The sequence below is a fragment of the Palaemon carinicauda genome, chromosome 17, assembly GCF_036898095.1.
Source record: "Palaemon carinicauda isolate YSFRI2023 chromosome 17, ASM3689809v2, whole genome shotgun sequence".
Classification (NCBI taxonomy): Eukaryota; Metazoa; Arthropoda; class Malacostraca; order Decapoda; family Palaemonidae; genus Palaemon; species Palaemon carinicauda.
In genome coordinates, this window is record NC_090741.1 from 44093626 (window position 1) to 44117982 (window position 24357).

Consider the following 24357-nt stretch of genomic DNA (forward strand, 5'->3'; position numbering starts at 1 on the left):
GGAGTATTAATATTCAACCATTGTGATTTATTTACAATTGGGTCTTGGTAATGTAAAATGTGTTTTTTTTTTTTTCCCCTTTTACACGTCCCACCTGCCTGTAAGAGATGTTGCTTGTCTGCCAACAGATCCAATGATTAAACATGACAGCTTGTTTGGATTGCCATCGTCCAGAGGACACCTTGTCACCTTGTGTTACCTCACCTCTGAGTTTAGTTTTGGAGCAAACTCGCTAACTAAACTGCCCGTAAATTCAATAGGAATTAAAGAAAATTCACTTGATGCATTCTTCACGTCCATGGAAACCAATTTACAGGTTTGTAATACTAATCATTGAACAATATATAACCCGTAACATCAGAAATTATTAATTAGTAATTCACAATGGACGATAAACTTAGAATTTAGCTGGTATGGAAATTTAGGTTGTTATACATGACAATCTTGCTTCTGGTCTCACGGGTAGTGGTTGAAGGGTGTCGGCGTTTTCATGCTGACATGATGGCGCATGTACATGCCAGTGTAGTCTGTTATAGATTTGATCGATGCCATCCTGTTCATGGAGCTTCCCGGCTTGGTGCACTGGGAAGAGATTATAGTACTGTGGAATAACTGAATGCAATAATCCTGCTTACTAGTACAGCAATCAATGGGCTGCTACTAGACACTTTTTACTTGGTCTTAGTACCTGCAATATGTTTTCTTAACCACTTGCTGTAATTGATCTAACACTTTTTCTTTGAAAGCTTTCGACCATTTCCCTTTCTGCTAAATACCCAACATCTTTCTTTCCCCTCGTAAAAACATTGGGGTAAAAAATTACTAAGGACCCTTATCCCATTTATTTTAGGCATAGGCTCATTTTAAAAAGTTCCTATACAAGTTTAGTAGATACTGTACATAATTATTTATTTACATATTTATAGTATCAAACCATTAAAGCATTTTGATTTGGGACTTGCATATATTATTTCATTACACCAGGAAAATATGCTTTGTGATAGGTTCATTCAAGGAGTACTAGTCCACTAAAATAAATTCAGAGCCAAAATTTTCTGTTGCAATACTCTTTAATTGAATTTTACATTGTATGCTCGTATTGTTACTCATAAAGGCTTTCATTACTGAAATGTTTGTGGAATGTTAATCATCAATCATTAAGTTATAATTAATTTACAATTTGGTGTTGTTGGTGGGGTATTAAAGCCAACACTTGTTGTTGGGTGGGTAATGTAAAATTTATCTTGTGTAATGAGTCATTCTCTCTTTTTCATAATGTCCCACCTGCCTGTAAGAAACTGTCTGCCATGAGATCCATTGATGAAACATGACTGCTTTTTTGGTTATCGTCCAGAGAGACATGTGTCCCCTTGCGTGTTACGCCACTTCAGAGTTTAATTCATGGAGCGAACTCGCTGACTAAACTACCTGTAAATTGAATAGGAAATATCGCATAGGAAAAGAAGAAAATTCACACTTTATACTTTAGTCACGTCCATGAATAAAAATTTTTAAGGTTTGTAATGCTATTCATTGAACAATATATAACCCCTATTAGAAATTGATATTTAGTAATTCACATTGAAGGATAAATTTAGAATTTAGCTGGTATGGAAATTTAGGTTACTACATAACTCCTCTTGCCTCTGGTCTCACGGCGAGTTAAAGGGTCTGTGTTTTTATGCTGACATGATGACGCATGTACATGCCAGTGTAGTCGGTTATAAATTTTTTTGGGCTCAAGCCATGACGTCCTGATGGAAGGTTCCTTTTTGGTAGCTTCCTTGGGTATATTGACTACTAGGAATTCCCAGAGAATTAAACCACAAGTTATCACAGAATTCTTACTTCTGGAGCGAGTATCCTAAAGGTTTCCCTTTAAGACATCTTATATCAACAGGGGATGCATGTATTAACACGCCACATAGCTATCTGCACCCCATATAGAGCTAACACTTGAATATGGAGGGGCGGAGAATAACTGGGGAGCCGTTCCACAGCTACACTCGTCCGTGGCTAGTTTTGGTACTCGCAACGTAAACAAACTGGCGCCATTGCTAAATGACGTCACGTCCGCCCTCATCCTTCTGCTAGTAGCTGCCTTGCTTAGACGGATTTCCCCTTGTGCATTTTTATCGGCTTGCATCTTCGTAATGTCGCTACCTTCAGCCTCGCCGCCTTCTGGAAAGTTGAGTACCAGGTCCCAGTATTGTTTAAATAAGCTCTGACCGTAAAGTAACTTATACTTTTCGAGATATTTCATGTTTTCTGGCGGAGCTGTGCTGCTACCGGACACGCCATTTTATGGCGTCGCTGTTCTCTTGCATGCCTTATTTAGCTAGTCTGAACAGCTTATTCCGGCCTCTTAACTAATTGATATTGTTAGTTTAGTCTTCATAGCTAGGAACTTCATATATCGTGTTTTAACGCTCTTTTATCTGGTCATCGCCTGACCCCATACTAGATTGCTAGCTAGCCTGTTCATGGAGCTTCCCGGCTTGGTGCACTGGGAAGAGATTATAGTACAGTACTGTACTGTGAAATAACTGAATGCAATAAACGGATTTTGAGCCAAGCGAAAAATCTATTTTTGGGTGAGATAGCCATGTTGTCCTGATGGAAGGTTCCTTCAGTAGCTTCCTTAGGGTATATATGACTCCAGTAGATATTCTCAGAATTAAACTAAAGGTTTCACAAATTCTAACTTCTGGCGCGAGTACCCATAAGGTTTCCCTTTAGGATGTCGTATAATAACGGGACGTATGCTTGACACGCCACATAGCTATCTGCACCCCACATAGCGTTTACGCTTCGGGGGGGAAGTGTGGCAAGATATGGGAGGAGCCGTTACTAAGTTCTCCTCCTTCGTTACTGTTACGGTACTGTGACGTCATAACTGCTACCATGTTGGCCGCCATCTTAGTTGACGTCATCGTTGTTCGCCTTCCTCATTCCTTCCGGCGTTTAGGCCAGCCTCCATGATACAATAAGATTGGGAGGGACCTGTCAAGGCCTGAATAGGGAACAAGGGCGGGTCCATCAGTACGTCATGGCTATCTCGCCCAAAAATAGATTTTTCGCTTCGCTCAAAATCCGTTTTTGGACTCAAGCCAAGTCGTCCTGATGGAAGTGTACCAGAGAATTAATGTATCGTGGATTTTCCCCTTTTAAAATGCCTTCAACTTCTAGACAATATTCCTTTGGTCTGATGACCACAGACACCTGTGACATTTCCGTTACGTCACTACAGATAAGCATATACTATGTTACCGCTTCCTGCCCCCCCCCCCTCCCCCCCCCCCCATGGCAGGGAAGAGTCCTATTGGACGTAAGGAAAATCTCGAAGTTACTTGATAAAGGAACTCTCCTAGCATCGGAGATACCTGCCGGTCCCAGGGTCAGATAGAAGAAGGTAAGTACAATGTGTTGGAACAAATTACCTTAGTCTAATGAGTTTGTATCAATAAGGAACAATATTATAGTATTGTTCATACCATTTTTCAAATAATGAGGAAAGTAAAACTCTCCAACAGAGTTTTTTATTTCCAATGTCAGGGCGAAATAAGACGCACAGGTTGAAAAATTTTTTAGTTAGATAAGAATTAGCATACAATAGACAATAAAATGTAATGGAATGCAGTCACTAACATAGACTTGAGACATCAATAGAAATGGGTGTGGAATCTGAAAAGGAAAACTTACCATTGCACACATTAGTTCCATGGGAACTATAAAGTCTTTCTAGAAAGTATCATATACACTTCATGTTAAAAACATGTCGCACACGTGTTTGTCTGTGACTAAACCTTTGTATAAGAACAGTCCGTAGTGTCACAAGGTGGCACTAAAATGCGGGTCTGAGTCTAGCACATGCCTTTGGCAGCTTGTTAAAGATGTCATTGGACAGGTCTATCTGGAAGGAATATAGTAATGGTCTTGCCAAGGCCGATTTGCAGGTGAAAATAGTGTTGGCTGCCAGGCCTTGTCCATAAAGGTGAATGAGGGACAGACAAAAGTCTATAGACATTTCTGTAGGATTTTAAGTCTTGACAAAGGGGACACTTTTCTTCCAGGATGACTCTTATTGCCTTCTGGTAGATTTTTTGTATTCCTCTAAGAAGTCCAAGTATTTCTTAAAGATCCCAAACCTCTTCTTGACGGCTAAGGAGAGAGAATCATGAGATGAAGGTCACGGGTTTTCCTTGATGAAGCGAAGACAGTCAACTTCTGAACTTGCTGGGAGAGAACTGGGTCCGGTAGGGGAATTAGCTTGGGTTATAACTCCAGGATTAATGGGAACCAGTTGCTCCGGGGCCACTTGGGTGCCACTAGGGCTGTTGTTCCTTGGAGGGTTCTCAGCTTTAGGACTTTCAGCAGAAGGTTGAATGGAGGGAACAGGTAAGTCTTGGTCCATCTATTACAATCCAGGGACATGGCGTCCACTGCTTCCACTTGGGGGTCCTTGATGGGGTCACGTAACGAGGAAGTAGTTTGTTGTCGCTCGTTGTGAAGAGGTTGATCTGCAGTTCCGGGACTTGTTGGGAAATGGAGAAAGAGTCTGCGTCTAGGGACCATTCTGACTATCGGGGTTGTCCTGGATAGAGCATCCGTCGTCACGTTGCGGAATCCTTGTAGGTGAACTGCTGAGAGGTGCCATCTTTTCTGGTCCGCCAAGCGGAAGATGGGTAGCAACACTTGGTTGAGTGGGGGCAATCTCGAGCCCTGACAGTCGAGACATCTGACCACGTGTTGTCCAGAGTCAGACGGATGTGGACTGAGGGACGTGGAGACAGCCTCTTCAGAGTAAGGAGGACTGCTATGGCCTCCAAGATGTTGTGAAAAGTCTTGAATAGGGGAGACCATGTTCCTTGAACTTGGAGTTGATGGGAGTGACACCCCCATCCTTCTAGGGATGCATCCGTGTGGATAACGACCAGTGAAGGCGGTAGTTGAAGAGGTACTGATCTTTTAAGGTTCTTTGCCTCCGACCATGGCTTTAGGAGTGAATGAAGCCTGGTTGGTAGAAGTCTCTTGAGATCTCTTCAAGCGATGGATGTGTATCTTCTCCAGACACCCGATGCATCCTTTACCTGAGCTCGTAGCACTGGGTCTGAAACTTGAGCGAACTGAAAGGAGCCGAGCACCCGTTCTTGTCGTCGTCTTGAAATCAGTTTGGATTTTGTCTCTTGACAGATCCCACTATTTCCTTCCTTTTCTTCTGAGGGATGGAAAGACAGTGTGACTGAAGGTTCCAATGGATTCCTAGCCATTGGAACTTCTGAGCTGGAGAAAGTAGAGACTTTTTGGTGTTGATCTTGAAACCCAGATGTTCCAGAAATTGGGTCACCTTTCTGGAAACTTTAAAGCATTCTTCTGAGGATGCCGCCCACACCAGCCAATCGTCTAGGTAAGCCATCACCTGGACGCCTTGTAAGCGTAGCTGTTGGACGATAGTTTCTGCGAGCTTCGTGAAAATACTTGGGGCTATGTTGAGTCCAAAGGGCATGGCTCTGAAGGCGTACTGCCGCCTTTGAAGCCTGAATCCTAAGTAGGAGGCGGCCTGGCGATTCATTGGAATGTGCCAGTAGGCGTCAGCCAAGTCTATTGAGACTGTGTATGCCTTTTGGGGCAGCAGGGCTCTCATGTGCTGAAGAGTCAGCATTTTGAACTTCTTGTTCACTATGAACTTGTTGAGAGGGGATAAGTCCAGAATGACTGAGTTTGTCAGAGTCCTCCTTGGGAACACAGAATAGCCTTCCTTGGAACCTGGTGGACTTTATCTTCTTGATAACCTTTTTGTTCAAGAGTTCTTGGATATATTCTTCCAGGACGGGGGTGGAGTGTTGGAAGAATTAGTGGAAGGCTGGAGGTGGTGTTACCCAGCTCCACCCTAGTCCGTTCTTGATGCAGAGCCCAAGGATCGAAGGTCCAACGATCCTGGAAGAGGCGGAGTCTTCCTCCCACTGGAAGCATCTCATTGCTTCTGGCTTCCCGAGGGTTTACCACCTCGGCCGCTTGCTCCCCTTCCTCCTTCCCCTCTGGATGGACGTCGAGAGGAATCGCTGCCGGCGCCTCTACCTTTGGGATGAAAAGTAGTAGACTGCCTTCGTAGGATGGCGTGAAGACTGGTGACTGAGCCACCACCGGCTGGGGTACTAACTGAAAGGTTTGTTGGGTCTGAGCCACCAACTGGGGAGGAGCGAATGTCGGAAACTGGCGCTTAGCCTGATGCTGCTGGGGTCTGGGTTTGTTAGTTTTCTAATTAGGTTGGGGGCCCTCTTCCTGAGAAGATTTCCTCTTCGACATGCCCCACTTCTGGAGAAGGTTCCGGTTCTCCGTGGCGGGTCTGTCGACGATCTCTTTCACGAGGTCGTTGGGGAAGAGATCTTTCCCCCAAATGTTGGAGGAAATCAGTTTCCGGGGTTCGTGTTTAACGGTGGCATCCGCAAACACGAACTCTACAGGCTCTCCAGGCCCTGATGAAGCTATAAAAGTCATTTGTCAGGGTGGCAAGATGGGTCTTAGCCAAGACCATGTAGAAGCCTGGGGTCCGTGTGTCCCCAGCCATCGTCTCCATTTGGACTTTAAGGGAGAGGGAGGCAGCCAGCCTCTTTAATGTCCAGCTCCCGATGCAGAAGGTATTCGGAGAGCTTGGGATGTTCTCGTTGAATTGGCATCCAGCGATGTCAGCCTCCAATTTTCCCCACAGAGGAAGTTAACTGGATGTCTTCCAGTTCTTGTCGTCGGGAGGGAGGGCAAGGGAGAGGGGCCTACATTCCTCATATGTAGGGCAGGGTTTCCCTTCCTCCACCACCTTCAACACCGCCAACAGGGATTTCTCGGCGAAGGGAAGACCATGGTGGCAGGAGCAAGAAAAGACGGGTGTTTCTTGGTTCTTGCTTAGGGTCGCCACCTTCGAGTTAGTGTAGCCCTTACTCATCAGGCAGCCGGCCAGAAGAGATTGAGCCTTTGCGTGGTCGAAGACGATCTCCTTAGGCTCTTGTTTCCTCCTTGCAAACTGGCTTGGACTTGAAACGGATGTAACAGTCTGGATAGGCTTCAAAGCTAGGCGAAAACTCCACCCCTTCAAGGGGAATGGCGCCTAACTTGTCGTTGACAAAGATCGTCCACTCGTGATCAGCATGTGTTCTGCATGCCTCCATGGGTTGGTCACTGAGCAAGGGGGAAGATCCTTAACGGTGATCTTCCTCGGGGTCTTAAGACAGACGTAGGATCTCCCTCTTGAAATCTTCGTCCCTCTGGCGAAGCCTTGCATCCAGGAGTGCCACCAAGGCTTGGAGGTTATCCTGGGTGTCCACTCTCACAGGCGTAGGAGTGGAAGAGGTAGAGGGGACGGGTTCCGAGATCGCAACGGAAGTAACAGAGGGGGCGCGGGTGCCATCACCCTCTGAGTTGGGAGCCTCCGTATGCTGCTCCTCTTCTCGACCCTCGGCCATCACGGTCCTTTCGGTGGTGTCAGACACTTCCGACATCCGTTCCACCTCGTCAAGATGGAAGACTTGAAGTGCGTCCGATACATCCGGTTCGACCGTCAGCTGGACGCAGGGGACTTCTGGTTTGGGGATAACTGCATCCGAAGATGCCTTGGGAAAGAGCAGAGATCTCATCTTCTCACTAGGGAGATAGGGCCCCGTGGCTTTCTTCTGGAAACCGCACACCCATTTGCGTAGCTTCTCACGAGCGATGTCCCTGGCCTCCGCAGATGGGGGGTCCTCGAACGCCTCATGGAGCAGGTCTTTGCAGACAGTGCAAACCTGCGGGTCCCAATACCAAAGAGTCCCTTGGGAAACGGAACAGCTGGCGTGGGTTCGGCACGCCAGGTGGCCATGAAAGTCCGGGCGCTGAACACTGCAGAAGGCGCTCTCACACCGGATGTACTCCTCCTGTAAAGAAGAAAGAGGTACATGAGTCTTCAGAAGTCTATATCATTGACTTAAAGTAATCTTAGATTAGTCCTAAAGTAATTTTACTTACAATATAAGATTCCTTTCCAAGTGTAAGCTTAGGATAGGTAAGCTGTAAATGAAGTAGAAAAGACACATACTTGTGCATCCCCCCAGCCAATTGCCGTGACCTTACACCATAACTAATTCTAGGGGCTCCTTAAGAGCGCCTTAAGAGGGAGAAGGAATATCCACAAGGGATAATTAGTAATGGTGAGAGGGGGAGCTGAGTTCATTCAACATAGAGAGAAAGGGGGGGGGGAATGATTCTCCCCAATTCAGGTAGGTCCCGGCAAGGGACTGCGCATGGATGTACATAGTATGCTAGAAGAATTTACTGCATAACTATACACTTTAGGGTATGTACTAAAACCGTAGATGTACTGGCTATCGTATATAGCTATACAATAGACACTGCCGGCAGGGTAGAGGTGACAGTCCACTGAAGTAGAATGATTAGGTGGTGCCGGCAATATGACGGTATGCCAGAAGCGCGCCGGGCGCCGGAAAATCTCCGTTGAGGGGGAACCCCTCCCAGCCATCAGTCTGTGGGAGAGAGTGGGCGAAACCTCAAGATGATGGCAGATCGCCGGCAGATCGCCGGAAAGACGGCGGCCCCCGGCAGTCGGCAAGCAACCGGCTTAGGAACTTATACCCTGACGTCAATCAATGAGACGGAGGATAATGGGACTAAGCTGATGGCTGTTGCCGACAGAGTAGTGTGGCAGTGGACCGGCACTGATGAGATAGAAAGTATAGGAGGAGGAGGGAAGGGCGGTAGCTCACTACCCGAACCTCGTCATCTTCCAGAAGGAGTGTTCAAATGGAAGGGAGAGAATGGCAACCTTTCATCCAGTCTCAACAGAGCCGGCAGTCGGCTAGAGTTGCGGGTGGCGGCCTAAGGGAGGACTGAAGAACACTCAAGATAGTGAGGTCTTCCGCCGGCAGACCGACCTGTCGTATGCAATCCCCTAGTTAACTATATGCGGGAAGCCTAGCAGTTCGGACTAAAAAACGAAAGGACCGGGCCAACCCACCAACCTGCCGGCATACGGTAGAGTTGTAAGACGGTGGACAGAGGTGTGATGGCTAGGCCATCACTAAAGGACAGGGTGAGGGGAGAGGGTCCTGAGGAGGAGTGAAGGGGAAGGCATGGCCCTCACACTCCACGGTGGGGTTATATTTCAGTACCGGCACTATCCCAGGTGTAGGAAGAATTCGTTCTCCAGCCTAGGGTAGATTAGTGCAATGAAGGAACAGCACTAATGTACCGTCCTAAACTATAAAGAACGAGAATCCCAGGGCCTGCCTAACCTAGGCTAGAGGAACATGTCCCCTAGTCCAGGGAAGGCAGGTGTAGGACAAGTCGCTATGCCACAGGGAGGAAGGGTCGTAACCCTACCAGGTGTGGTCTAGGGGAAAGGGCAAAGCCCCCCACCTTTTGCCGACCAGCAGGGACCAAAAGGAGAGTTCATTCACTTAATGGGGTAGCGGGGGGGGCAAACGACTGGTACTCTGAGGTTCTGTCCCAAACTCAAAGCTCATGTACCATGGCTATGAGTGGGGAAAGAAAATCCTAGCCTAACCTCACTTGAATACGATTCAAGGAAGGAGGGCTAGGATGTAGCCTAGGCTACCTCAGAGGGAGGAGATTGCCTTGGATAAGGTAACTGGGGAGGTGAGAAAGTATACAAAAGCCCTAAGTGTGTTAGGTTAGGGCCAACGGAGTAGACTACAAAGATCATCGAAACCCCTTGTATACAGTACTTCCTAGAAGGAGAAAACGTGCAATCACTGAATCTTAAATGTATAAATGCCTAACATCTTCATTTTGTAATTCAACACCAGGAACACTTATATCGTGCATGAAAGTAAACAAGAACGCCTAAGCTATCGAGCCTAGGGGCTAGGCTAGCAATGTAGCCTACGAATTCGGCTAGCAATCTAGCCTACGAATTTGGCTACCTACACTCGCCGAAAAAACGGATTTTGAGCGAAGCGAAAAATCTATTTTTGGGTGAGATAGCCATGGCGTCCTGATGGAAGGTTCCTGTTTGGTAGCTTCCTTGGGTATAAGACTACTAAGATATTCCCAGAGAATTTAACCACAGGTTATCACAGAATTCTAACTTCTGGAGCGAGTATCTCAAAGGTTTCCCTTTAAGACATCGTAATACAACAGGGGACACGCATGTCTGGTCGTGCCACATAGCTATCTCCACCCCGAACAGGGTTAACGCTTCGGTGTGTAAGGGCTGAGAATAGCTGGGAGCCGTTCCACAGCTAATCTCACTCGTGGCTACTACTGATACTCGAGACGTAAACAAACGGACGCCATTGCTCTAATGACGTCACGAGCGTCTTTATCCTGGCGCCAGTTGCTGCCCATCACCATGATACAATTGTGTAGGGTGGGAACAAACTGACGAAGTAGTAGGGAGGGTCCATCAGGACGCCATGGCTATCTCACCCAAAAATAGATTTTTCGCTTCGCTCAAAATCCGTTTTTTGGGCTCAAGCCATGGCGTCCTGATGGAAGAGTACCAGAGAATCAATGTATCGTGGTAGATTTTCCCCCAGAGTTAAGTGCCTAGGCATTGACAAAATAGCAAAGTAATCTTAGGTAAGAACCATAGGAACGAAGTATCCTGCCCCCCATTGGTAGGAAGTTCCCATGGGCTATGCCGACGTCAAAGTGGTATTGAAGGGCTATTCATCTTGACAGAAGAGCTTTTAAGAGCTTAGAGATGAAGCAGAATGTTTGATATTTGTATAGGAACATTCTGAGTAGGCCAGTGGTGGTTGGGCACTGTGTGTAGGGTTCATCTCCTGATTATCAGAAGTAAGTATTCGAGTAGGAACCTTACTGAGACAAGGTGAATATAATTTAAGAATAGACATCTTAAATTCTTCATGACCATAAGAAAGGAGGAATAAATAAAACTATGACAGTATGTATTTCATAGTAAGTAGGAGCTGAAAGAGACGCACAAGTAATAAAATAGAAATTTTATTTCACAATGCAGAAAATAAATAATTTACAGCAAAAAGTAAAGTTCATTTACAGTAATAATAATGTACATAGAAATAAAGGCTTGCTCTTGAATCTGAAAGGGAATTTCAGGATTAGTAGGTACTCGTTCTCGAGGAACGCAAGTCTTTAAATAACACATCATGCTCAAGGCATGCGGCACTTGTGTAACACTATGACATTCCACCTGGGATAAGAACAGTTATAAAAGCACTAAGTGTTTTTAGACATCACTATGAATCACTCGAGGGTCAACATAGGCACCCGAAGAGTTAGAGTCCCAAGTAACTCACTGTTCTACGCAGAGTCAGGTGCAGGTTTCATAACACTACCTGCGGCTACCACAAAATGTTTGATTTCGTGCACTTGTTTCGCATAATGTTTAAAGAAAACTCGCGAGGACTTCCAGCCCGTAAAGTTCTTAAGGCTCTCGAAGTCCATGCTCTGAAAGAAGTTCAGAGAAGATGCCACTTTTCTAGGATCATGACCAGCGGGTGTACTGTTCGGATCCGCTCTGCGAATGAAGTAGGTGATTTTCGCTCTTAATTGTTTTAGTGACAGGTCGCTGCCCGATGTTTCTCCTTTGAAGAGTTGGCCTCCACCAAAGTTTGAAGTTCTGCGAAGATAGACCTTGAGACTCTCTACTGGACATAGAGAGACATCCTCCTTCAGGGGGCATATTCTCCAAGGGCCCCATCTTTTGGTGGGTAATTCATTTTTGGCGAGAAACGTCGGATCGGGGGAGAGGGTCACTTCTCCTGAATCAGCAAACAGGATGTGTCCCTCTTCTCTTGATAATGCCACTATTTCGCTGACTCGAGCTCCCGAGGCGAGAGCAAATAAAAATATAACTTTCTGAGTCAGATCCTTGAGGGGGCATGAATCATTGTCCAAGTTGGAGGCGAAATGGAGCACCTTGTCTAGTGACCAGGAGATCGGTTTCGGAGGGGGTGCTGGGCGTAGGCGAGCACATGCTTTCGGCAGTTTGTTAAAGATGTCGTTGGACAGATCAATTTGGAAAGCATATAGAATTGGTCTAGTCAAAGCCGATTTGCAAGTTGAGATCGTATTGGCTGCTAATCCTTGTCCATGAAGGTGAATGAAGAAGGACATACAGAAATCAATGGTGATTTCTTTAGGATTTTTTGCTTTAACAAAGGAGACCCATTTCCTCCAGGATGATTCGTATTGCCGTCTCGTGGATTCGGTCTTGTATTCCTCTAGGAAGTCTAGACTTTTCTTCGAGATCCCAAACCTCTTCTTTGCGGCAAGGGAGAGAAAATCATGAGATGAAGGTCCTTGATTTTCGATGATGAAGCGAAGACAGTCGACTTCTGTACTTGTTGAGAGAGAACTGGGCCCGGGAGAGGGATCAGCTTGGGCTGCAGCTCCAGGACCAGGGGGTACCAGTTGCTCCGGGGCCACTTGGGAGCCACTAGGGCCGCTGTCCCTTTGAAGGTTCTCAGTTTGGAGAGGACTTTCAACAGAAGGTTGGTGGGAGGGAACAGGTATATCTTCGACCATCTGTTCCAGTCCAGTGACATGGCGTCCACCGCTTCTGCTTTGGGGTCCTCGTACGGGGCTACGTACAGAGGAAGTTGATTGTTGTCGCTCGTTGCAAAGAGATCTATCTGAAGTTCTGGGACTTGATTGGAGATGAAGGAGAATGATCTTGCGTCTAGAGACCATTCCGACTCTATCGGGTTTGTCTGAGAAAGAGCATCCGCTGTCACGTTGCGGAATCCTTGTAGGTGAACTGCAGACAGGTGCCACTTCTTCTTCTCCGCCAGACGGAAGATTGGGAGAAGCACCTGATTTATCTGGGGCGATCTTGAGCCCTGGCGATTGAGACAACGAACTACCACCGAGTTGTCTAGGGTTAGACGGATGTGGATCGAGGGTGGCGGGGATAACTTCTTCAGAGTAAGAAGGACCGCCATGGCCTCCAAGATGTTTATGTGGAACGTCTTGAATAGTGGAGACCAGGTCCCTTGAGCTTGTTTCAGGTGGGAGTGACCTCCCCAGCCCTCCAGTGAGGCATCCGTGTGGATGTTGAGTGATGGAGGAGGGTGTTGGAGAGGAATGGACCTTTTCAGGGCCATTGCTTCCGACCACGGCTTTAGGAGGCGTCGAAGTCTGTTTGGAAGCCGTCTCTTGAGGTCTCTTCGAGCGATGGATGCCGATCGTCTCCAGACTCCCGCGGCATCCTTTAGCTGTGCACGAAGCACTGGGTTTGTCACTGAGGCGAATTGTAGAGAGCCTAGAACTCGTTCCTGCTGTCGTCTTGAAATGCGTTTGGATTTCAGTAGTCGCTTGACAGACCCTGCTATTTCCTTCCTTTTCTTCTGGGGGATGGAAAGGCGGTGTGACTGAAGATTCCAGTGGATTCCCAACCACTGAAACTTCTGAGCCGGAGAGAGGCGAGATTTCTTCTCGTTGATCTTGAATCCCAGGTGTTCTAGGTACTGGGTAACTTCGTCGCAAGACTTTGTACACTCTTCGGGCGAGGGAGCCCAGACTAGCCAGTCGTCGAGGTAGGCCATCACCTGGACGTTTCTTAGGCGGAGCTGTTGTACTATGGCATCCGCCAGCTTTGTGAAGATCCGAGGGGCCACATTGAGGCCGAATGGCATGGCCCTGAAGGCGTAGCTTTTCCTTTGGAGTCGAAATCCTAGGTAGGAGGAAGCGTGATGGTTCATTGGAATGTGCCAATAGGCATCCGCCAGGTCTATAGAGACCGTGTAGGAACCCTGAGGCAGAAGGGTCCTTATTTGTTGAAGCGTCAGCATCTTGAATTTGTTGTTCTCTATGAACTTGTTGAGGGGGGATAAGTCCAGAATGACTCTGAGCTTGTCTGAGTCCTTCTTGGGAACGCAAAACAGTCTCCCTTGGAACCTGGTGGACTTTACCTTCCTTATCACCTTCTTGTTCAAGAGGTCTAGAACATATTCTTCCAGAATGGGGGTTGATGGTTGAAAGAACCGCTGGAAGATTGGGGGTGGTTGCACCCAACTCCAGCCTAGACCGTTCTTGATGATGCTGTGTGCCCAAGGATCGAAGGTCCAACGATCCTGGAATTGGCGGAGTCTTCCTCCCACCGGAAGCACTTCATTGCTTCTGGTGTCCCGAGGACTTGTTGCCTCGGCCGCTAGCTCCCTTTCCTCCTCTACCTCTGGAGGGACGACGAGAGGCGTCTCTGCTTGCACCCCTGGACGAGCCTCTACCTCTGGCATGAAAGGTAGTGGATGACTGCTCAAAGGCAGGGGTGAAGACCGGTGACTGTGACAACACCGGTTGGGGGACCAACTGAAAGGTCTGTTGTGGTTGGGCAACCACTTGGGAGGTAGCGGGTCCCGGAAACTGACGTCGTTGTTGACGTTGCTGGGGTTTCGGCTTCTGAGGTTTCCTCTTAGGCTGAGGTCCATCGTCCTGAGAGGTTTTCCTTTTTCTGGACATGCCCCACTTGTGGAGAAGGTTCCTATTCTCCGTGGCGGCTCTGTCAGTTATTTCCTTGACAAGGTCAGAAGGAAACAGGTGCTTTCCCCAGATGTTGGAGGAAATCAGCCTCCGGGGTTCGTGTTTCACGGTGGCACCGACAAACACGAATTCACGACAGGCTCTACGAGCCTTTATGAAATGGTACAAGTCCTTCATTACCGTGAGTAAGTGGGATTTGGCCAGTACCATGTAGTGATCGGGTACCGCTGTGTCACAGGCCATTACTTCAAGTTGGACTTGATGAGAAAGCGAAGCTGCAAGCCTCTCCTTCGTGTCTTGTTCCCGGCGAAGGAGGTGGTCGTTGAGCTTAGGGAGGTCTTCATTAAACTGACGTCCGGCGACGTCAGGATCGAGCCTACCCACGACGAAAGTATGTTGGACATCTTTCCATTGCCTAGTGTCAGGGGGTGTCACGATGGAGAAGGGTCTGCACTCCTCCAGTGCAGGGCAGGGTTTCCCTTCTTCCGCCGCTTTAAGGCATGCAGCTAAGGCCTTTTCCAGAAATGGAAGAATCGCAGTGTCAGGTGCGACATAGGTAGGATGCTTCTTGCTCAAGGCAGGAAGCTTAGAGCAGGTAAAGCCCCTGCTCTTAAATGCGTTGGCTAGCATAGCTTGGGCCTTTGCGAGATCGAACACTATCTCTTCTTTAGGTTCGGTCTCCTCCTTCGAGGCAGGTTCAGCACGAAGTCGGACGTAACAGTCCGGGTAGGCCTCGAAGCTTGGGAAGAACTCCACATCTTCCAACGGGACCGTGCCGATCTTGTCGCTAACAAAGATCCTGCCGGTTGCAATAACCATATGCTCTGCATACCTCCACGGGTTGGCATGAGAGCAAGCTGGGAGATCCTTGACCGAGATCTTCTTCGTGTCTCTGGATCCAATCATAGACCTGATGGACTCCTGGTTCTCCTTCAGTCTGTCGTCCATGACAGCTCTAATCAGTCGGATCAGTTCTTGGGTGGAAGAGGAAGGATCCGGGGTCGAGGAGGTAGACGGAAGGGACAATTCCGTCGGTGTAGGAGTAGGCGGAGGGATGGACGAGGGAGTAGCTCCAATCTCCGACTCGGTGTATTCCACCTTGTCTTCGTCCTCTTCGGCTCCCTGAGCCATAAGCGTCTTCTCCGTGTCTTCCGAGACGTCGGAGATCCGTTCATCATCCTCGGAATCCAAACGGCACTCGTGCATGGACTGAGCCATGACCACATCAGGTTCCACTGAAATTTGGACAGTGGGGATTGCTTCCTTTGGAACCACTGAATCAGGGGAGGCCTTAGGGAACAACAGGGACCTCAGTTCTTCGGTGGCCAGGTACGGTCCAGTAGCATTTCTCTGAAAACCACGCACCCACTTGCGCAGTTTCTCACGAGCAATGTCTCTAACCTCCGCTGAGGGAGGGTTATGGAAGGCCTCAACTAGATAGGCCTGGCAGACCGTACATTCCAGTGGATTCCAGAACTTCCAATCCCCTTTCTTGTCTGAGCAAGGGGCGTGAGTCCTGCACGCCGTATGTCCGTAAAACTGGGAGCGTTTCACAGCACAGTAGGCGAAATCGCACTTCATCTGCTCCTCCTGTGGAAGAAAGAGAAAATGAGTATGGGGGAGCCATAGGAATGGCTCTTAAATTAAGTTAACATTAATCATTAATTTTAACTTAAGGAAGGTGTGATGCATAGAGAATGAAACAGTAAAGGAGACACGCTCCATGCATCTCGCCCGGCTGGTTACCATAGGCTGGTCCTGGGATAATCCAAATGACCTAGATCATTGGATATAGTTTCCTAGGATTCCCATTATAATGGAACTCCATGGAAAGCCAAGGACAAGGTTGGGATCGAATTCATTCGGTTCCCAGATAAGAGCCAGAAGGCCTCATTAAGGGTAATTGCTTCTGGCAACCAGCCGCGCTAAGATGCACATAGCATGCTGGAAATAGAAGAATGCAAAGAGACAGCATGATCACTAATAGAGCAGTACTAGGTACTGATCTTAGAAGCAAAGCAGCTTATCTATTTGCAAGGTAGGGCTATCTAGTCTTATGATAGCTAAAGAGAGGGGGTGCAAGTATTCTTGACGCCTCCGGGGCATCCGGCAGCCGCCGGCACGCCGGAGCTCGCTCCAGCATAGATTCTGGCATTAGAACAGACAATTTTCAAAGTCAGTTAGATACCAGGATGGCGGCCGCCGGCACAACGGCGGCACGCCGGCAGGGAGCGGCCGGCTCCGGCAGCCGGAGGATGCCGGATTGGTGACGGGTAAGGATGGTACAGGTAGTATCGGGTTGCCGGCAGTATATGCCGGCACTCCGGAGATCGACCGGCAAGCGGACGAATAGATAGGAGTAGGAGAGCCGCCGGTAGTAGCCGGCGGCAGCCGGCAGTCCCTCGGTACACGGGGGGCTGGGGGCAAGGGTAGGGAAGTCACCAAGAGGGAGGCAGGTATTGCCGGCAGTAGAGGCGGCAAGAGACCGGCACCCGGATAGAGAGAGAGACAGGGGGAGGGGGGAAGGGATGTAGGAAGTACCGTCAGGGTTCCAGACATCCCTCCCCCTCCCTGAGGGGGTGTACCCATGATAGAGACAGGCTCTAGCATCCAAGCAGGGGTCACTAGGGACCGGGAGCAGGTAGCCCAAGGGAGGGCTAGGGAACACCCAAGAGGGGGGGGGGAGACTCCCCTATGCAGAGCTACACTAGTAACTAACCTTATAGGACACTATGAAGGTATATGTACCAGAGCGGACAGCACAGGGAAGCTCGGGTAGCCCTACTCTTCCACCCTAAGGAGGAATTGTAGGACAGGGGACAGATGAGTATAAACTAACCTAAGCATAGGCTAGGCTATACAAGAGATAGGTGGGGAGGGAGAAGAGAGGGGTCTTCCCAGGAAGGGTTTCTGTACCAGAGCGGCCACAAAGGGAAGGGAGGACACTCCCTAACCTAAGATTAGGCTGATCAGCTAAAAACGGTGCAAGAGTACAGTTTCAGCATGGAACAGAGAAACCTTCCTAACCCGGCCTAGATCAGGGCTAAAAGTCCTGAACTAGGCAAGGAAGAAGACATATCGCTATCGCAGGAAAGTCGTAGACTATCCTAGCCATAGAGGTAGGCTAGCCTAACCTCACTCTGACGCAATCCTAAAGGGGGTTCATTCCTTTAGGGAGGACTGAGAGGCGATATAATACTCTATTAGACAATAAATCCCTTTACTCAGAAAAGGGATCAAGGCTAAATAGAGGGAGTGCCAAGGCAGGGGATGAAGGAAGCATATAGGGGTCCTAAGGTTAGGTTAGGCTAGAAAGAATCACTGACTAGCCTATCCCCTATATGGTCCCTGAAGGCGAAAACATTTGCATCACTAGTCAAAGTATTGTAAAATAATAATGCCACTATCTTCATAACTTAGTCTAGGATCACTGATAAATCATGCATGAACACTTGTATATAGGCTCCTGGCCTGGGGGCTATAGTAGCCGACTGGTATGAGGTCAATCGATGACCGATAAAAAGCGTCTAACACGATATAAAAGTTCCTAGCTATGAAGACTAAATAAACTAATGTATTCGATTAGTATATAATGCCGGAAGCGTTGTTGTGGCTAACTAAATAAGACATGCAAAACAACAACGACGCCATAAAATGGCGGGTCCGGTAGAGGCACAGCTCCGCCACAAAACATCAATTATTTCGCGAAATAATATTTACTTTACGGCCAGAGCTTAATTAAACAATACTGGAACCTTGTACTCAACTTTCCAGAAGAAGGCGAGGCTGAAGGTAACGACATAGCGAAGATGCAAAACGATAAAGTTCACACAAGGGAAAATCCGTCTCAGTAGGGCAGCTACTAAACAAAGGATAAAGACGCTCGTGACGTCATTAGAGCAATGGCGTCCGTTTGTTTACGTCTCGAGTATCAGTAGTAGCCACGAGTGAGATTAGCTGTGGAACGGCTCCCAGCTATTCTCAGCCCTTACACACCGAAGCGTTAACCCTGTTCGGGGTGGAGATAGCTATGTGGCACGACCAGACATGCGTGTCCCCTGTTGTATTACGATGTCTTAAAGGGAAACCTTTGAGATACTCGCTCCAGAAGTTAGAATTCTGTGATAACCTGTGGTTAAATTCTCTGGGAATATCTTAGTAGTCTTATACCCAAGGAAGCTACCAAACAGGAACCTTCCATCAGGACGCCATGGCTTGAGCCCAAAAAGAATATTATCGGCATAATATAATTAATTCCTAGCAATTAAGACTAAATAACTAATGCTGATAATTAGTTATAAGACCGGGAAGGTTGTTCTGGCTAACTAAATAAAGCATGCAAAGCGAACAACAGCGTCGGCGTCATAACGCCTCCGGTCAAGGCACTGCTCTGCCACTAAAAAAGGTATTTTGAGATAAAAGGGCGCTACTTTACGGCCTGAGCTGATTTATACAATACAAGAATATGGTACTCTACTTTCCAGAAGAAGGCGAGGCAGAAGATTGCGACATGATGAATTTACCAGCGAACAACTCGGAAAAAGTACCTGGTCATAAACGCTATGTAAGAAGGAATGAGGAAGGCGCGCAACGATGACGTCAATCAAGATGGCGGCCAACATTGCGGCGGTTATGACGTCACAGTACCGTAACAGTAACGAAGGAGGAGATGACGTCACAGTACCGTAACAGTAACGAAGGAGGAGATGACGTCACAGTACCGTAACAGTAACGAAGGAGGAGATGACGTCACAGTACCGTAACAGTAACGAAGGAGGAGATGACGTCACAGTACCGTAACAGTAACGAAGGAGGAGATGACGTCACAGTACCGTAACAGTAACGAAGGAGGAGATAACGTCACAGTACCGTAACAGTAACGAAGGAGGAGAACTTAGTAACGGCTTCTCCCATATCTTGCCACACTTCCCCCTCGAAGCCTAAAAGCTGTGGGGTACAGATAGCTATGCGGCGTGTCAAGCATACGTCCCATTATTATTCGATATCCTAAAGAGAAACCTTATGGGTACTCGCGCCAGAAGTTAGAATTCTGTGAAACCTTTAGTTTAATTCTCTGGGAATATCTACTGTAGTCAAATATACCCTAAGGAAGCTACTGAAGGAACCTACCATCAGGACGACATGGCTTGAGCCCAAAAATCTCTTACTAGTGCAGCAATCAACGGGCTGCTACTAGACATTTTTAGTTGATCTTACATAGTACAGTACCTGCATCATGTGTGTTTTCTCAAGCACTTACTGTAATTGATCCAACACTTGTGTGGTTTTTTTTTTTTTTTATTTTTTTTTTTTTTTTTTTTGAAAGCTTTCGATCATTTCTCTATGCTAAATACCTAAAATCTTACATTCCCTCCCTCATAAGAATTTTAGGGTAAAAAATTACCAAGGACCCATATCCCATTTATTTTAGACTTGGGCTCGATTTAAAAAGTGCCTGTACACAGATACTGAACATAATTATTCATTTACATGTAGTATCAAACCATTAAGCATTTTGGTTTGACTTGCATGTAGTATTTCATTGCATCAGGAGATTCTGTGCATCATGCAATATGTTCATTTGAGTAGTACTTGTCCACTAGAAGAAACTTGGAGTCAAAATTTTGTTGCAATATTCTTTGATTGTTACTTTGTATGCTCGTATTGTTACTTGTAAACAAAGGCTTTCATTACTGAAGTGTTTGTGGAATGTCAATTTTCAATCATGAAGTTATGATTGATTTATATTCAGGTCTGGGTAACGTAAGTTGTATGATCTTGTGTAATAAGTCATTATTTTTTTTTCTAGATGTCCCACCTGCCTGTAAAAGATCTTGCTTGTCTGCGATGAAATCCAATGATAAACCATGACAGCTTTTTTGGATATCCATCATCCAGAGGACACCTTGTCACCTTGTGTTTTACCTCGCCTTGGAGTTTAATTACTTCTTGGAGCGAAGTCGCTACCTAGACTGCCCGTAAATTGAAAAGGAAATTTCCCATAGGAAATGAAGAAAAATTCACTTGATGCGTTCTTTACGTCCATGAAAACTCATGTGTACAGGTTTGTAATGCTAGTCATTGAACAATATATAACATCTAACATCAGAAATTAATATTCAGTAATTCACAATGAAGGATAAATTTAGTATTTAGCTGTTATGGAAATTTAGGTTTTTACTATATAGCTACTCTTGCTTCTGGTTTCAAGGGTAGCGGGTGTACTTGCCATTGTAGTCGGTTATGGATTTGATTGATTCCATCTTGTTCATGGAACTTCCGGGCTTGGTGCACCGGGAAGAGATTATACTACAGTACTGTGGAATAATTACTATTGACCGCTATAATCTCACTTACTAGTGTAGCCATCGATGGGCTGCTACTAGACATAATTCAGTTGGTCTTACAAGCAAATGTGGTACCAGCCACATGGTTTTTTTAACATTGATAATAATTTTCTAAACTTTATTTTTAATTCTTCAACGCTATTGACCATTTTCCCTTCTGCTAAATACCTAATCTTTACTTTCCGATCATAAGAAAATTAGGATAAAAAATTACGAATGACCAATATCCCACCTATTTTAAACATAGGTTCAGTTTAAAAACACTTTCTGCACACGAGTAGATATTGTTCATATATTCATATACACATCTCAACTAGTATTAAACCTTGAAAGCATTTTGATTTGAAACTTTCATATAGTATTCCATTACACCCAGGAAATTTTGTGCATCATGTGATAGGTACATCCGAGGAGTATCTGTCCATTAAAAGATATTCATGAGGAGCTAAAATTTTGTCCACTGTTGCAATACTATTTAATTGAACTTTTACTTTGTATGCTCATATTTTTACTCGTAAACAAAGGCTTTCAATACTGACCTTTTTGTGGAATGTTAATCTTCAATCATTGAGTTATGATTAATTTACAATTGGGTCTGGGTAACGTAAGTTGTATGATCTTGTGTAATATTTTCTAGATATCCCACCTGCCTGTAAAAGATTTTGCATGTCTGCGAAGAGATCCAATGATAAACCATGACAGCTTTTTTGGATATCCATCATCCAAAGGACACATTGTCATCTTGTGTTTTACCTCGCCTTGGAGTTTAATTACTAATTGGAGTGAAGTCGCTACCTAAACTGCCCGTAAATTGAAAAGGAAATTTCCCATAGGAAATCAAGAAAATTAACTTGATACGTTCTTCACGTCCATGGAAACTCATGTTTACAGGTTTGTAATGCTAATCATTGAACAATATATAACTCCTAACATCAGAAATTAACTTTAGTAATTCACAATGAAGAATAAATTGAGAATTTAGCTTCTGGTCTCACGGCTAGAGTTGGAGGGTATCAGCATTTCAGGCTTCGTGTTTTTAAAGTTTAAAATTTCAGGCTTCGTGTTTTTAAAGTTTCAAATTTCAGGCTTCGTGTTTTTAAAGTTTAAAATTTCAGGCTTCATGTTTTTAAAGTTTAAAATTTCAGGCTTCGTGTTTTTAAAGTTTCAAATTTCAGGCTTCGTGTTTTTAAAGTTTCAAATTTTAGGCTTTGTCTTTTTGAAAAGTTTAAATATTGTGCTTATGAAAAGTTTAAAATTTGAGTGGTATTTTTTTAAATATTAAAATTTGTCAATCTTCATGCTTATAATGTTTGAAATTTACGTCTTCGTGTTTTTTAACTTTGTCTTAATGTTTTTATCTTTTTTAATTCATTCTTCCTGATACTTGAAAAGTTGAGAAGTTATCATTGGTATTGTTATGAAGATTAAAATTTATAAGTCTTCAGGCAAAGTCTAAAATTTCCCAGTCTTTGTGTTTTTAAAAAGTTTAAAATTGGTAGGTCTTAGTATTTTATAGTTCAAAATTTTTCTTTGGTTTAAAAACAATGACCAAGACTTTAAAAACACTGTCATTATGTTTTAAAAACTTGAAATAAAACCTGCCAGTCTTCATGCGTTTTAAGTCATCAATTTGTCCTTTTTTTTTTTCAAAGCTGGTTAGTCTGGATGCTTAAAAAAAAGTTGTTTAAACTAAGTTTAAAAAAATTGTTTTTTTTAAACTAAGTTTGTCATTGTTTATAAAGTCTAGATTTGTAGTCTTATGTTTTTTAGAGTTTAAAATTGTCGTAATGTTTTTGGAAAGTTTGAAGGCAGTCATTAGTAATTTTTTTAAAAGCTTAAAATTTCATATTTCATTTTCTAAAGGTTTAAAATATGCAAGTCTAAGTGTTGTAAGTTTAAAATTGGTCTGTTTTAGTTTTTAAAAAATTGCATTCTTTTAAGTTTAAATTGTCATTTTGTGTTGAAAAGGAAAATATTTGTCAGTCTTTCAAGTATATAATATTTCTAAATGTTTTATAAAGGTTAAAAGTTGTCTTCATGTTTTAAAATTAAAAGGTTAAAAATTTGGCATGTTTTCAAAGTAAGAATGGGTCGGTTTTAATGTTGAAAAAAAAAATACTTTAATGTTTAAAATTTAATTCTTTAACAACTGTTCGTCTTCATGTTTGAAAAAGCATAAAATTTGCCAGTCATATTTTTAAAATGTGAAATTTGCCTTTCTGTGTTGTAATTGGTCTGTATTCACGTTTTTAAAGTTTTAAAATGGGTCCGTCCCCTTGTTTTTAAAAAGTTTAAATTATTTAAGTCTTGCCGTTTTAAACAGTTACTTTGTGAGTATATTATTTTTGAAAAATTTAAATTTGCCTTTGTTATTTATAAAATAAGCGTGTTTATAATATAGTTAAAAAACCAATTTTAAAGATTTATAAAATCTAGTGTTCAAGTTTTTTAAAATCATGATCTAAAAAAAAAAAATTCTTAACCCAAAAAGTTTGAAACTGTTCCAGAAGTTTAAAATTTAACAAAGAAATTTTAGTCTTTTTAAATTTGAGAATAAAGCCTGTTTTTAAAAATGGAAAATTTCAGCCTGTTATCATCAGGTCTTTAAAGTATATTAATTTTCTTTTTAAAGCAAATTGTGAATTTTAACATTTATCCCTCAAGTTTCTAAAATCCATTTTTTTATCTTTTGAATTTCAGTTTTTCTAAGTTTTAAAAATTGGTCAGCCTTAATATGCATAAAGTTTTAAAGCTAGTTTTTAAATTTTAAAATTTTTGTATTCAAAGTTTAGAACATTTTTTAGTTATAAAATTAGTTTACCATGTTAAAACATGAATTTTGAAAATTTCAAAATCCTGTTTGTGTTGAAGATTTTAGTATTTTTCAGTTTATAAAATTTGAAGTCTGGATGTATATGAAAATATTGAAACCTGTCATTGTTCATGTCTAAGTAAAAATTTGCCATAAATTATTTTAAAAGACTTTTAAATTTAAAAGTCTAAATGTTTTTGAAAGGTAAAACCTTATTATAATCATGGTTTTAAAAATAGTTTTCAACATTTTCATTAATATTTTTTAAAAGAACAATTTATTTTAGTTGCAGTTTTTATGAGAGGTTCATTCCATACTTTTAAATTTTCTTATTGTAACTTTTTTTTAACAAAATAAAATTTGATTTAGTAATTTTTGTTTGTATATTGATTGTACAATTCTTCTCAATTCAGGAACGTGAAATGGTGCAGTTAAACTTCGAGTAAAAAGGAAATTTCGAAAGGACAGCTGCCTGAAGTATGAAGAGTCCTATAACAACGTGCTTGTACGTCATCTACCTGACTGGAGCATGAGCCATATATAGCAACATGAATTGTATGCCAACCATAACCAGATTGGAGCATTTAGATTCTTTTATAGGACCTGAATGTACACCAAACCACAGATGATATTAAGTAGCATAGCAGCAGCCTTTAAATGTGGTTAGGGTGATTGATATAAATTGTAAAGGTGAATTAAGTAAGATCTTAAGAGAAAATAAACATG

The 24357-nt window shown here is 44.1% G+C and overlaps 1 long non-coding RNA gene across 2 annotated transcripts; it reads left to right on the top strand.

Moving 5' to 3' along the window:
* Positions 1-322: 322 nt before the first annotated feature.
* Positions 323-24299, top strand: LOC137656051 (uncharacterized). Of its 2 annotated transcripts, XR_011046921.1 has the most exons (4): positions 323-1516; positions 20282-20536; positions 21457-21710; positions 24045-24299. It is a non-coding gene; the product is annotated as an uncharacterized lncRNA (long non-coding RNA). The 2 variants fall into 2 exon arrangements; XR_011046920.1 differs by lacking the exon at positions 24045-24299 and having other exon boundaries at positions 21457-22046.
* The last annotated feature ends 58 nt before the right edge of the window (positions 24300-24357 follow it).